This window comes from Saccostrea echinata, unplaced genomic scaffold (genome assembly GCF_033153115.1).
Source record: "Saccostrea echinata isolate AGI-Se365-2 ecotype Australia unplaced genomic scaffold, CSIRO_AGI_Sech_v1 ptg000009l, whole genome shotgun sequence".
In the NCBI taxonomy this organism is placed as follows: Eukaryota; Metazoa; Mollusca; class Bivalvia; order Ostreida; family Ostreidae; genus Saccostrea; species Saccostrea echinata.
In genome coordinates, this window is record NW_026889758.1 from 46783304 (window position 1) to 46796653 (window position 13350).

General features: G+C 33.2%; 1 long non-coding RNA gene across 1 annotated transcript; it reads right to left on the reverse strand.

The window, feature by feature from the left end:
• Positions 1–10869: 10869 nt before the first annotated feature.
• Positions 10870–12547, reverse strand: LOC133183832 (uncharacterized). The gene is made up of 4 exons (XR_009720739.1): positions 12464–12547; positions 11573–12331; positions 11316–11410; positions 10870–11210 (listed from the first exon to the last, which is right to left on the reverse strand). It is a non-coding gene; the product is annotated as an uncharacterized LOC133183832 (long non-coding RNA).
• Between the last annotated feature and the right edge of the window lie 803 nt (positions 12548–13350).

Sequence of the window (13350 nt, forward strand, 5' to 3'; positions counted from 1 at the left end):
AAAATGATGAATATTTTACATGGGAATATATAGAAATTAATCTCGAAATATCTTCTTCTCAAGAAAGCTGGGTTGTGATTAGTAATATTAATATACAAACATCTTCAGATAATGCAGATTCAAATTTGTTCAAATCCTGGGAGGAACAAGGTTTTACATTTAGAAATGAGGGAAAAATTCCTATATAATCTTCTGAAATTACGCAAGCATCCTCATTTAAGGAGGAGAAGGACACATGGTCACATGACTCTGTTTAACTACGTCATAGTCTCCGTTTATATAAGAGCAAAGCGTGTAAAGCATCAGTTTTTGTATAATTTTTTGACATTTTTTTTTTAACTTTAATAACCATCTTATATGAAAAAAATAAAAAGTTTTAAAATTCTTGTAAACATTAACAAATTATGAAAAAGATTGATCCACTCCTCTGTTTCCCTAAACTGCGCGTCCTGCAAGTCGGTGACGTCATACACGATCAGTTAGTACAGCAAGATCATACTCAGTGAATACAGGAGCGGTGTTACTTTGTTGAAACAGGTCTTAATCAGTATATATGATAAAATATTCTGGACACGGGGAATACAAAAATTATTTTTGCATGGCTGATGACGGAAATCTTATGTAGGTATATCTTCTTTCGCTTATTTAGCTTACATGTGACGTCATAGTTGGTTTTTCCCGTACTCGAGAAATGTTTTTGTCATGCTTATGTCCTCTTTAACGATGTCCTGTGCAATATTGAGGTCAGCTTCACCATTCGAAATTTTTACAGTTAATCAATAATTTGAAGGACTTACATTTCAACGTAAATTTAAAAATATTGAATGATAGAATTTTTGGTAAATTACTTTTTTTGTTGTTAAAGTTGTCTTAAAAGTACGTAATTTTCGCTATCCAGATGCAGTGTGATAGAAGAAACTTGCCTTTTCGAATTTTAAACCCTATTCATACTATGAAATATTTTAAAAGATACATGTCCACTTACATATTTTTTATCTTTGCTTAAAAAATCCCATTATGGACAGAGTAATGGGCCCGGAAACATGGAGAACTAAAACTCTACATAGATACTGTAGGGCATAGTATTTGTCAATCAATATTTCTAAAATAAGGTAAGAAATCTAATGATATAACTGCATTAAGATATGTGGGACATACTTAATAAGAAATATACAAAATATGAAAAAAATTGAATGACAGGTATTTTTTCAGCTCAAGGTCCTTCTTCCCCTTAATGCAGATTTAACTTTGCTCACATGATCCCTGGGGTTAGGACCGCAAAAGGAATCAAAGCTGTACATGGAAATATGCTGGGGACAAAAACTTTACCTTTCAAGAACACCAGGACCACAATATAAAATTTAAATGCATGTAACCTCGGATGGTGCAGATTCAAAATTTATTCAAAACCTGACCCTTGGGGTTTGGTGGGGCCACAATAAGGGATTAAATATTCATATGGAATAAATAAGGCAAAAAACTTAATTGCAGACGTATTTCATGGCCCACTGAACAGGGAGGGTAGTGAAATAGGTACTTTGAAATCACTAATTGGGGGTTTAATTTTCATTGTTTTAATGATATAAAGAGACCCACATCATGCACATATTCATGTCCTCCAAGTAATGTAAAATTTCAAATATATAACAACCCGCCACTTCTTCACCCATGAAATCATTCCCCATGAAGCAATAATTTTTCCTCAAGCCTCAAAAATTTGACCCCACAGATTTTTTTATTTTACAGTATTTAAAATTTTGCAATTGAGTATATAGGATTTTTTTAATTGTGATTAGGAGTCTCTAATTCATTGAATTTGATTGAAATGCAAACATTCCTACAGCACATTATGAGGATCCAAGATTGTTTGAATAATGGACAGTGGGATTTGGATGGAGATGAATTAGGGGATAAAATTTTACATACCACTATTTGGGGTCAAAATTTTCATGAGAATATAAATGGGAGAAAAATTCAATCTTATGAGGATCAGCAGGACCAAAATGACTCAGATGAGCAATATGACCCTTGGGCATCTTTTGGTATTTATAACCATTTAGTGATATGACTTAATCAAACAGGTGATATTGATATTTAAATGAGTGATATCACATATCAAATTGAGTTGGATATCATCTATTCAAATAAGTGATAATATCTATTCAAATGAGTGTTACCATTTATTTAAATGGGTGATATCATGGACATAAAATGAATAGTGATATTACTTATTTAATTAATGATGTAATCTATAAGAATAGGTTTATCACATTTACTCTTTTATACAGTTGATATAGCTTATACAATATTGTTTTCATATCGGCAGTTTGACGCCACAATGACTTTTACGTGAAAGTGATGAAGTCAAAGCGGATTTTCATAAAATATACAATAGCTGTGTAAAACGTGATAAAAAGTATCTCCCATGGTTTGTGGTTTGATATGATTTTCAGCTCTACTATTTAAAGACCAGATGAGCTTATTTGAGTAGGTGTCCATCATCTGTCCATTTCTTTGTCTGTAAACAAATTTTTAAAATGAAAGTCCTACAATTTTGGTTTAATTTCAATGAAACTTGGTACACAAGTACACTACACTAAGATACATTCGTTTTTGATTCAGTGAAGGGTCTTGCAATGGTTATTAAAAGTACAAAAAAAATTTGTGAAATTCTTTCAAAGAGCTACTTTTCCTACAGTTTTTAGCTCACCTGAGGCAGAGGCTTAAGTGAGCTTTTCTGATCAAAGAGTGTCCAGCATCCGTCTTCTCTGTAAATTTATCACATTTTCAGCTTTTTCTGTCAAGAACCATTGGGCCAATTTCAACCAAACTTGCCACAAAGCATCCTTGGGTGAAGGGGATTTAAGTTTATTCACAGGAAGTGCCACACCCTCTTTCAAGGGGAGATGATTAAGAATTCGTGAAAATTTGGTGGCATCTTTCAAAAATCTTCTCACTGAGCAAGAAAAGATGAAACTTATTTGAAAGCTTCCTTACCTACTCTAGATTCAAGTTTGTTCATATCATAACCTCCAAGAGTAGGATGGGGCCACAAGAGGGGATTGAAGTTTTACATAGCATCCTTGGGTGAAGGGGATTTAAGTTTATTCACAGGAAGTGCCACACCCTCTTTCAAGGGGAGATGATTAAGAATTCGTGAAAATTTGGTGGCATCTTTCAAAAATCTTCTCACTGAGCAAGAAAAGATGAAACTTATTTGAAAGCTTCCTTACCTACTCTAGATTCAAGTTTGTTCATATCATAACCTCCAAGAGTAGGATGGGGCCACAAGAGGGGATTGAAGTTTTACATAGGAATACATAATCACTTATATATTGTAGATGTCCTTAAAAATCTTCTTGAGAACAGCAAAGCCATGATTATCATATTATAATAGAAGTATCCTCAGGTAGATCAGATTCAAGTTTGTTCCAGTCATGACCCCTGGGTGTAGGGCAGGGCCACAAAAGGGGGTCAAAGTTTATCATAGGAATATATTGGAAATTAATATCTTTAAAAATTTTCTTCTCATGAACAGATAAGCCATTATTAGTCATATTAATGTAGAAGTATCCTCAGGTAGTGTAGATTCAAGTTTGTTAAAATCATGACCCCTGGGGGTTGGGGACAGACACAACAGAGGGCTAAATTTTTACATAGAAATATGTAGGAAATATCTTTTTAAATAAAATTTTCTTCTCAGGAACAGATAAGCCATTATTAGTCATATATTATATGACTAATAATGGCTTATCTGTTCCTGAGAAGAAAATTTTTCTATGTAAAACTTTAGCCCTAGCTCTGTTGTGTCTGTCCCCAACCCCCAGGGGTCATGATTTTAACAAACTTGAATCTACACTACCTGAGGATACTTCTATATTTAAAATATAATAGAAGTATCCTCAGGTAGTGTAGATTCAAGTTTATTTAAATCATGACCCCTGAGGGTAGGGCAGGCCCACAACAGTGGGCCATATTTTTACATAGGAATATAAAGGAAATATCTTTAAAAATCTTCTTTTCAAGAACAACTAAGCCATTATTAGTCAGAAGCAACCTTAGCTATTGTAGAATCAAGTTTGTTCAAATTATGACCCCCAAGGGGTTGGGGGTTGGGGCACAACAGAGGGTCAAAGTTTTACGTAAGAATATAAAGGAAGCATCTTGAAAAAATCTGCTCAAGAACAGCAACGCCATGATTAGTCATATGTATTATTACAGAAACACCCTCAGGTAGTGTAGATTAAGCAAAAAGTGTGATTAAACACTGTTTTTATAACATCATATTTTTCATAATTTTTATCCCTTTAGAATAATTAACTTGGCAAAAATAAATTGTGTTGATTTCAAGACAGGAAGAACTGAAGTTTTCTTTATAATATATACATATTGCAAGCAATACTAGTACATTTGTACTTTGTATCTCGAACATGGATATCTTGAATGCCATGGATATGTTGAAGTGATTTTGAAGACCCAGATACTTATTCCTCATTAGACTTGTAAGTATTTTACCTTGGATATCTCGAATCCTCGGTTATCTCAAAGTATTTTCTTGGTCCCTTGGAGTTCGAGATACAGTTTGACTGTACTTGTCTGGCGACACCTCTTGAACAAAGTTAGAATCCTGATGCTTTTGTACAATATGGTATACCCTTGAATCATGAGTTTTTGTGGCTTTAGCTGTTTTGTGTAATACATGTATATAGTGTTGCAAAGTGGAAAAATCAATAAGGTTGAATAATATCACAAATAAAAACTTCTTTCCTTATAATTGTCAAAAAATGCAAACTTGATTAGTAACTCAGCTACATGTAGATAGACTCACATAACAAAAAAGGAGTTTAATATAGATCTACAAGAGTTTAGGGGGGAAAAGCTCGAAAACTGGCCCCCATTAGAAATTAAAAAGGCCATAATTCTGTCAAATCCCTGAAGCGGAATGATACGAAAACTTGATAAGTAACTCATCAAACTACACTCAAATAGCAGTTCAATGTCTTTAAGGATTTTTTTTAAAAAATGCAGAAAACCAAGCGGGATAGTCACAGACAAGGAAGAAACTAAAGTTTCCTCCGGTTACCAGTAGGAGACTGATGTATTATATTGTGATCGAATTTTGAAAGGCCCAAAGTTTTTGAATAAAAAATGTACACTTAATGGCACCTCCATCTTGATACAGGCCTTAACTAATTGTGGATATGAACTTTTGGCATTAATAAGTTATGTTAAGCACATTTGTAAAAGAAACCTGAGGCCTTAATGGCCACTTGAGTATATAATACACATACAGTAACATAGTACTGTAAAGGTTCCATAGAAGTAATTAAAATATAAAACAATTAACTGATAGATGAAGATATGCTGACAAAACGCAAGATAAATAGGATGATCAGGGATGAACAGAATAGTTAAATTAATGTACTACTCGGTAACAAATCATAAACGAGATCAATTTTTCTGTTTGCACTTGCCAGTGCTAATACACTCCAATTTGTCACTATCACCATGCAGAGTAAGTCTACCTGGCCATTAAAAACTATGTACTTTTTTTATTATACATTAAAAATTCTTGTATACCATAATTCATTTATTCAAATTTATTTATTTATTATTATTAATTTCAGTATTTATTGTGATTAATTATCATAGGTGAATAGCAAAGGGAAGTAACCTCAGTTTTCTTGTACATTTTTCTTACATGATCAAGTAGAGCCCTGTCCAGCACCAAAACACTTAAAACAATGGTCTAGAATTTAACAAATCTGGTAAAAAAAAAACAAAAAAAACTAAAAATATATCCATGGGACATAAATGCCCCACCAAGAGAAAATTAGTAATGCAACACAAAAATCTGTATTAATGTATGAAGTTTGATGAGAATACTGGTATCTTGAATAGTTTCTTTAAAACTGAAATCTAACAAGCATTCTGAGAGTATTGCATTAGCAATACTAGTCCCCTACTGGCAAGTGTAATTTGGTTCCCGTTAAGAATTGAAAATGCCATAATTCCGTCAAAAATTTATGAAGCGGGACGAAATGCAAACTTGATCTATAACTAATCAAGGTAAAGCCACATACCAAAAATCAGCTCAATATCTACAAGCGTTTAGCAGAAAATTGCGGAAAACCCGTAAAAATTGAAAAGGCCGTAATTCCGTCAAAAATCAATGAAGCGGAACGAAAAGCAAACTTGATCTGTAACTCGTCAAGATACACTCACAAACCAAAAATCAGCTCAATATCTGCAAGCGTTTAGGAAAAAAGTGCAGAAAACCAAGTGGGACAGACTGACAGACAGACAGAGGGACAGACAGACAGACAGATGGATGGACAGACTCAGAGGAAACCTATAGTCCCCTCCAGTTTCACCGGTAGGGGACTAATAAATTGGATATAGATGTTAAATTCTCACCAAATGTGTATAAGTGCATAAGCTTACATAAAAATATCTTTATTGGTTTCCTCAAAACATAGCGAAATGCAAATTTAAGAAAACAAGGTCAAGGTCACAGGAAAGGTCAAAGTCAAAATGTTGATGCAGTTGAAAAGCTTACATCAGTAGATAATATATATATATGAAGTATGATAAAAATATCATGAATGGTTTCTTAAGAGCTGAGCTAAACACTTATTTAAAAGTGAGGTTAAGGTAAAAGAATAGGTTGAAGTAAAAAAAAATGTTGATGCAGTTGAATAGCTCTCACTAATATGTATCAGCGTATTAGCTTTGATAAAAATATCTTGAATGATTTATTTAAAACTGAGCTAAACACTAATTAAGAAAAGTAAAGTTAAGGTCAAAGGAAAGGTCAAGGTAAAAAAAATAATGCAGTTGAATAGCTCTCATCAATATGTACATGTATCAACATATGATGTTTGACAAAAATATCTTGAATACACTGTAAAAAATGTGTTTATAATTCAAACACTTTCTAAACACTTTGTTGTCACCTCCTTTTTTATATGTTTAATTCCTAAACATTTAAAATTCCTAAACATGTCTTAGAAAGTGTTTAGAATTTAAACACTTGTGTGCTTAGAAATTAAACATATCTAAACACATAAACACAAGTGTTTAAATTCTAAACACATAAGAGCAGAAGTGTTTAAAATCTAAACACACCATAAGTATAATTTGTACCTGCAGAAAAACAAAACACTCTTGTATAAAATTTAGACACAAAAAGTATATGTTTTTTTCAATGTGCATAATTGTCAAAATTTTCAAAACATGTAGCCAATATTAATTATTTTCCATATAGCCACTGAACGTTGGGATATGTATTTAATTATACAATACAATGGACACTGTGCAATGTACACATACTTAATTTACACAAATAATGTAGGAGATAGAACTAAATATGTAATCTTTATTGCCCAAGACATACATCTTATAGCATTGAGTAAATATAACAAACATCAAAAGAAGGTTGTGTGGCTTTGTAACATAAACACATGTAATATATAATGTTAAATTGTAACATACTTTAGTAATATACAGTTTGGTTATATACATTTATTATAAGACAGAAAATGATTTTGTGACACTTTCACGAATAGATTTGATTAGTCTCAACAATTCAATCAGAATGACACATAATTTATAATGTACACATAGATAACAAACTTTTAATCTTCAAAATCATTAAGAAAAAAATATTAAGCTGACAATTTAATATCAAAACTTCATTGAATATTTCTAAAAGGCTTTATTAAAGAATTTTTATTTTAAAAATACAAAATGTATATTTATGTATATATTTATAATAATCATTATAATTTGAATCGGCTGCAGAGTTTTCCTCTTGTCAATCACGAAAATATCAAATTTTGTTTTAACTTTCAGCAAGTCCCAAAGCACCATATTATAATCTATATGCCATCAATAACTGCCAGAAAGTAATCCATTTCTAATGCACGAGGATAACGAATCCAAGATATCCCAAGTCAGCTTTTTTACGTTGCTCATCATGGTTAATTAATGCAAAGAAAAAGAAAACCTTTAATGTATTGCAGTATCATGATGCCCTTTCACGTATTTCACTATTTCGTCATGGTTATTCCTTGAACTGGGTTGTCATAACTCTCGTTGATACATCACCTTAGTTTGTTGTGTTTTCTTTGTTTAAATAGCTGCTCAAATTAACGTTCAAATATATGTGTGTCATTTCCAGGAAGATAACTCTGCACTTTACAGTAAAACGTGTTTAATTTCTAAACGCGTTTAGATATAAAACATGTTAAGACATAAGTGTTTAGTTGTTAAACACAATACTATACACGTTTAGATCTAAACATGTGATAGAAGTGTCTATTTCCTAAACATAATTTTTACACTGAGCTAAGTGCAGAGTTTTGAACTGAGCTAAGTGCAAAGCGCACCAAAAGGACAAAAGGATAGAAGTAGGACATGACAAACTCTATATGCCCCGGCCATATTTATGACGAGGCATATTACAAACCTTGCTCATTACAACTTTGTATTCCGTTTGCCTCATAAATGCCCTGGAGCAGAAACAACTTTCAAAATATAAAGGCATTTTCACTTTATAATCGACAGAGTCCCAACTATACATTATATCCCCTGATTCAGCCCTAAACACCAGAACCCCTGACCCAAAGACCATGATATTCACAACTTTGGAAGAGGCACCTTTCCTCATCAAAATCAATAACTTACTTTGTTCACTTAATACAAAAAATTTTTTGAAGAAATAATGCGATTTTCACTATAGGATCAATAATACCCTGGCCTAACAATACCAGTGCCCAGTCCCAAATTTCACAATTTTGGAAAAGGAATCCTAGCTCATCTTAACCATGCACAAAGTTTCTCCGCTAACAGAAGCTTTTTTGAGAATTTATGCAATATATGATCGATGAATTGAGCTCCACCATATTGGGCCAACTGGCAGATGCCATGAATTATAAAATTTTGTTCCCATTCACCCCATAGATGCTATATGGCAAAATTGGTTGCAGTTGGTTCCAGAGAGGAAGCTGAAAATGTTTAAGGGAGCCGACTGGGGTTTTATTGTGTGAAAACTACTATAGAGAAACTCTTTAATTTTATAGAATATGTACTTTACATCGACTTCAGTATACATGCCAAGTTTATTGAAAATCTACCGTCTGGTTATTTTTTAGGGACCATCTCAAAATACAGGTATATTTACTATAGGATAATATAGGAAAATACCATTTTTTTGCACTTCGGAACAAATTATACAAATGCTACTATAAACTTTTTGCTCAAATTATATTATTTGATGGGTAATACTATATTGTACATTTTGTGCAAGAAACAAAATATTCTACCGTCTGGTTTCCAGAGGGGGCATCTCAAAATATCAAAATTCATGATATTTTCCTGTTTTTATGGAGTACAACAGAACATGACAGATACCACAGATTTACATAAAAAAATTATAAAAATGATTGTTAGATTCTCAATTTCCTATGTTTAAAATTTCAAGAGCATGTATTATATACTTTTTATTTTATGGCATAATCAATGACACCTCTTAAAGAACTTCGGTTATTCATAACGTCAAAAACACACTATTACGACATCTATCTACCCATCGTATGAAAAATCTTTTAAAAAATCATTTATTTTAAAACGTAATTAGATTTTTTAACCTGAGATTTTCTAAATTTGCTAATTTTTGTAAATTATGTAAAAATAGTTGCTTTAAAAGAGAAAATACGCTTTATTTTACTATGCTGCGCGAAGTATTGCGCAATGAAAACCCCAGTCGGCCCCCTTAAATGTCAATTTACAACCACCAGATGAAAACAGATAGCAAAGGTCACATTAGCGACTCAGATTTCACCTAATAACACAAAAAAACTTCTCCTCTGCTTTTTAATAAGGGCTTGGAACCTTCTGCTTGAAAAAAAAAAATGCAAAAATGAAAGCAATGTTTTTTTTTCAAGCAGGCAGCATTAAAAGTTTTGTGCTTTTTTCTGTTGTTTTGCCTTTTTTTTTCCTTTTTTTTTTTGTGGCTTTTTTTTCTTTCTTCTTTTTCCTTTCTTTTTTTGCTTTTCTTTTTTTTCATATTTTCTTCCTTTTTTTCTTTTGTTTTTTTTTTGTTTGTTTGTTTGTTTTGTTTTGGTGATTTTTTTTAACTCTGCACAAAACTTTGGCCAATGATATCAGAAAATTTAACAATGCACTATATATATACATATATTCAAAATTATTCATTCACTGTCTCAGTTTAACATTTACTAATACAATTAACATTAACATGTAATTTCACTGCATAACTAGTCACAATTCACCATTCACTGTCACAATTCAGCATTGACTAATACAATTGACATTTATCTTTCCCTGCATAACTTAACAATTCGCCATTTACTGTCATAATTTAACATTTACTAATACAATTAAAATATAATTTCACTGCATATCCATAGTCACAATTCGCCATTCACTGTCACCATTTAACATTTACTACTAATTTAACATTTACGGTACATGTACTTTCACTGTATAACTTAAGTCACAATTTATCATTCACTGTGACAGTTTAACATTTACTACTCATACAATTAACATTTACATGTACTTTCCCTGCATAACTATTCACAATTCACCATTCACTGTCACAATTTAACATTTACCAATACGAACAATTAACATTTACATGTATTTTCACTCCATTAACTCATCAAAATTCACCATTCACTGTCACAAATTTCCATTTAATAATATAAACAATAAACATTAACATGTACTTTCACCACAGAACTAGTCACATCAATAATAATTGCTGATTTACATTCAATAATACAATACATTCTTAGTCACCATTAACCATCTTATTGCAATAGCTTGAGTGAATTTGTACAGACTAATCAAAATTATAGCAAAACAACAAATAATAAAAAATATTTAAATTAAAATATTTTCAAAGATACATAATTATCTCATTGACATTTGATAGAGAAAAAGAATGGGGTCAGTGTGGGAGGAAACCGGAGCACCCGGAGAAAACCCACGTGTCTGAGTGGGCGACCCCATACCCTCTTACAACTCAGACACCCATTTCCAAAACAAATGTTTCAAAAAGATTTGTTTTGGATAAAAACTGGATGTGCTGTGTGTGCTTCACTGGCTTTCTGCATTGTCATCTTTCTTTGTCTTTCTCCAAACATGATCACAAGGATTTGTCTCTTCAATACTTTTATTTTCTGTCAATGAATGAGAAAAAAGGTATTAAACCATTAGGACCGACAAAGTAAAAATGAAGAACAGATTCTTACAGAATGGAATACTTGGGTAACTTATTCCCATACCTGAGGGCTGACCTTGTCATTCATAATGTCAAGCACATCCACATGACTTTATCTGAGTCTCCTACAGGGTACTGTCACCAAATCATCAAAGCACGCTATAAAATAAAAGTTAATACTTCAGCATCTATAATAGTATAAGACAGAAATTAAGAAAAGAACAGACATATCTTAGCAAAATATTATATGGACCTAAAATATTTTTTCTTTACTGTACTTTTTCAAAAAAAAGATGCTGGATTAATGATTATGTCACACACCTGATCAGTGACAGTTGTCCACAGTGATAAGTCTTGCTATTGGGAAAGTTAACATCCATCAGTCTTGTCTTTTCCGGTTGTTTCCACCACTTCCTGTCTGGCTATAGCTCTTTATTTCAATATCTTGGAGGGTTAAGGTCCATCAGCATTGCATTTTCCAGATGATTCCACCAATTTCTGTCGGGCTGTAGCTGTAGCTGCTCCTTTCCACATCTTGAAGGGTCAACATCCATTCGTCTTGGCATTTCCAGTTGCTTCCACCAATTCCTGTCTGGCTGTATCTGTTCATTTCCACATTATGGAAGGTCAACATTCATCAGTCTTGCTTTTTCCAGGTTTGTCCACCATTTCCTGTCTGGCTGTGGCTGCTCACTATCACATTGTGAAAGGTCAATGTCTATCAGTCTTGCCTTTTCCACGTTTTTCCACCAATTCCTGTCTGGCTGTAGCTCTTTATTTTAATATCTTGGAGGGTTAAGGTCCATCAGTGTTGCATTTTCCAGATGATTCAACCAATTCCTGTCTTGCTGTAGATGCTCATTTCCACATCCTAGAGAGTAAATATCTTTCAGCATTGCATTTTCCAGATGATTCAACCAATTCCTGTCTTGCTGTAGATGCTCATTTCCACATTGTTGAAGAACTTCACCAACACTATTTTTTAAAGTCTCCTTTTTCAGCTTATCAGATGCAAGTGTCTAATCTTTTAACCACTTTTCAGGGAAAAGGTAAAAGGGGTAATTGATACTCCTTTAGTTTCTGTAAAAGAACAAACAAAAGGTAATAATTAGGTCCAACGGAGTAAAAATGAGGAACCAAGAGTCATAGAGAATGGTATACTAAAGGTAACGAGTCACAGAGAATGGCATACTAAGGGTAACTTTCACATACCTGAGGGATCCTCATCATAATGTCAAGCACACCATTTTCATCTGAGTCTCCTACTGGGTACTGTCACCAAATCATCAAAGCACACTATATTAAATAGAAGTTAATATAATTAAGCTACTTTCAGTATAAAACAGAAATTATGAAAAGAACAAACATATCTAAGTAAATTATTATATATATTCTTTTAATATTTTGCTGTTTGTCTTGGATCATTGATTATATTACACACCTGATCAGTGACAGTTATCCATTGTGTTATTTCTTGCTGTTGGGAAAGTCAACATCCATCAGTCTCGTCTTTTCCACTTGTTTCCACCAGTTCCTGTCTGGCTGTAGCTCTTGATTTCCACATCTTGCAGGGTTAGGGTCCATCAGTGTTGCATTTTCCAGATGATTCCACCAATTCCTGTCTGGCTGTAGCTGCTCCTTTCCACATCCTGGAGGGTCAATGTCCATCAGTTTTGTCTTTTCCAATTATTTTCACTAATTCCTGTTAGGCTGTAGCTGCTCCTTTCCACATCCTGGAGGGTCAACATCCATTTGTCTTGTCTTTTCCACTTATTTCCACCAATTCCTGTCTGGTTGTAGCTGCTCCTTTCCACATCCTGGCATGTCAACATCCATCAGCATTGGCATTTCCAGTTGTTTCCACCAATTCCTGTCTGGCTGTAGCTGCTCCTTTCCACATCCTGGCATGTCAACATCCATCAGCATTGGCATTTCCAGTTGCTTCCACCAATTCCTGTCTGGTTGTAGCTGCTCCTTTCCACATCCTGGCATGTCAACATCCATCAGTCTTGGCATTTCCAGTTGTTTCCACCAATTCCTGTCTGGTTGTAGCTGCTCCTTTCCACATCCTGGCATGTCAACATCCATCAGTCTTGGCA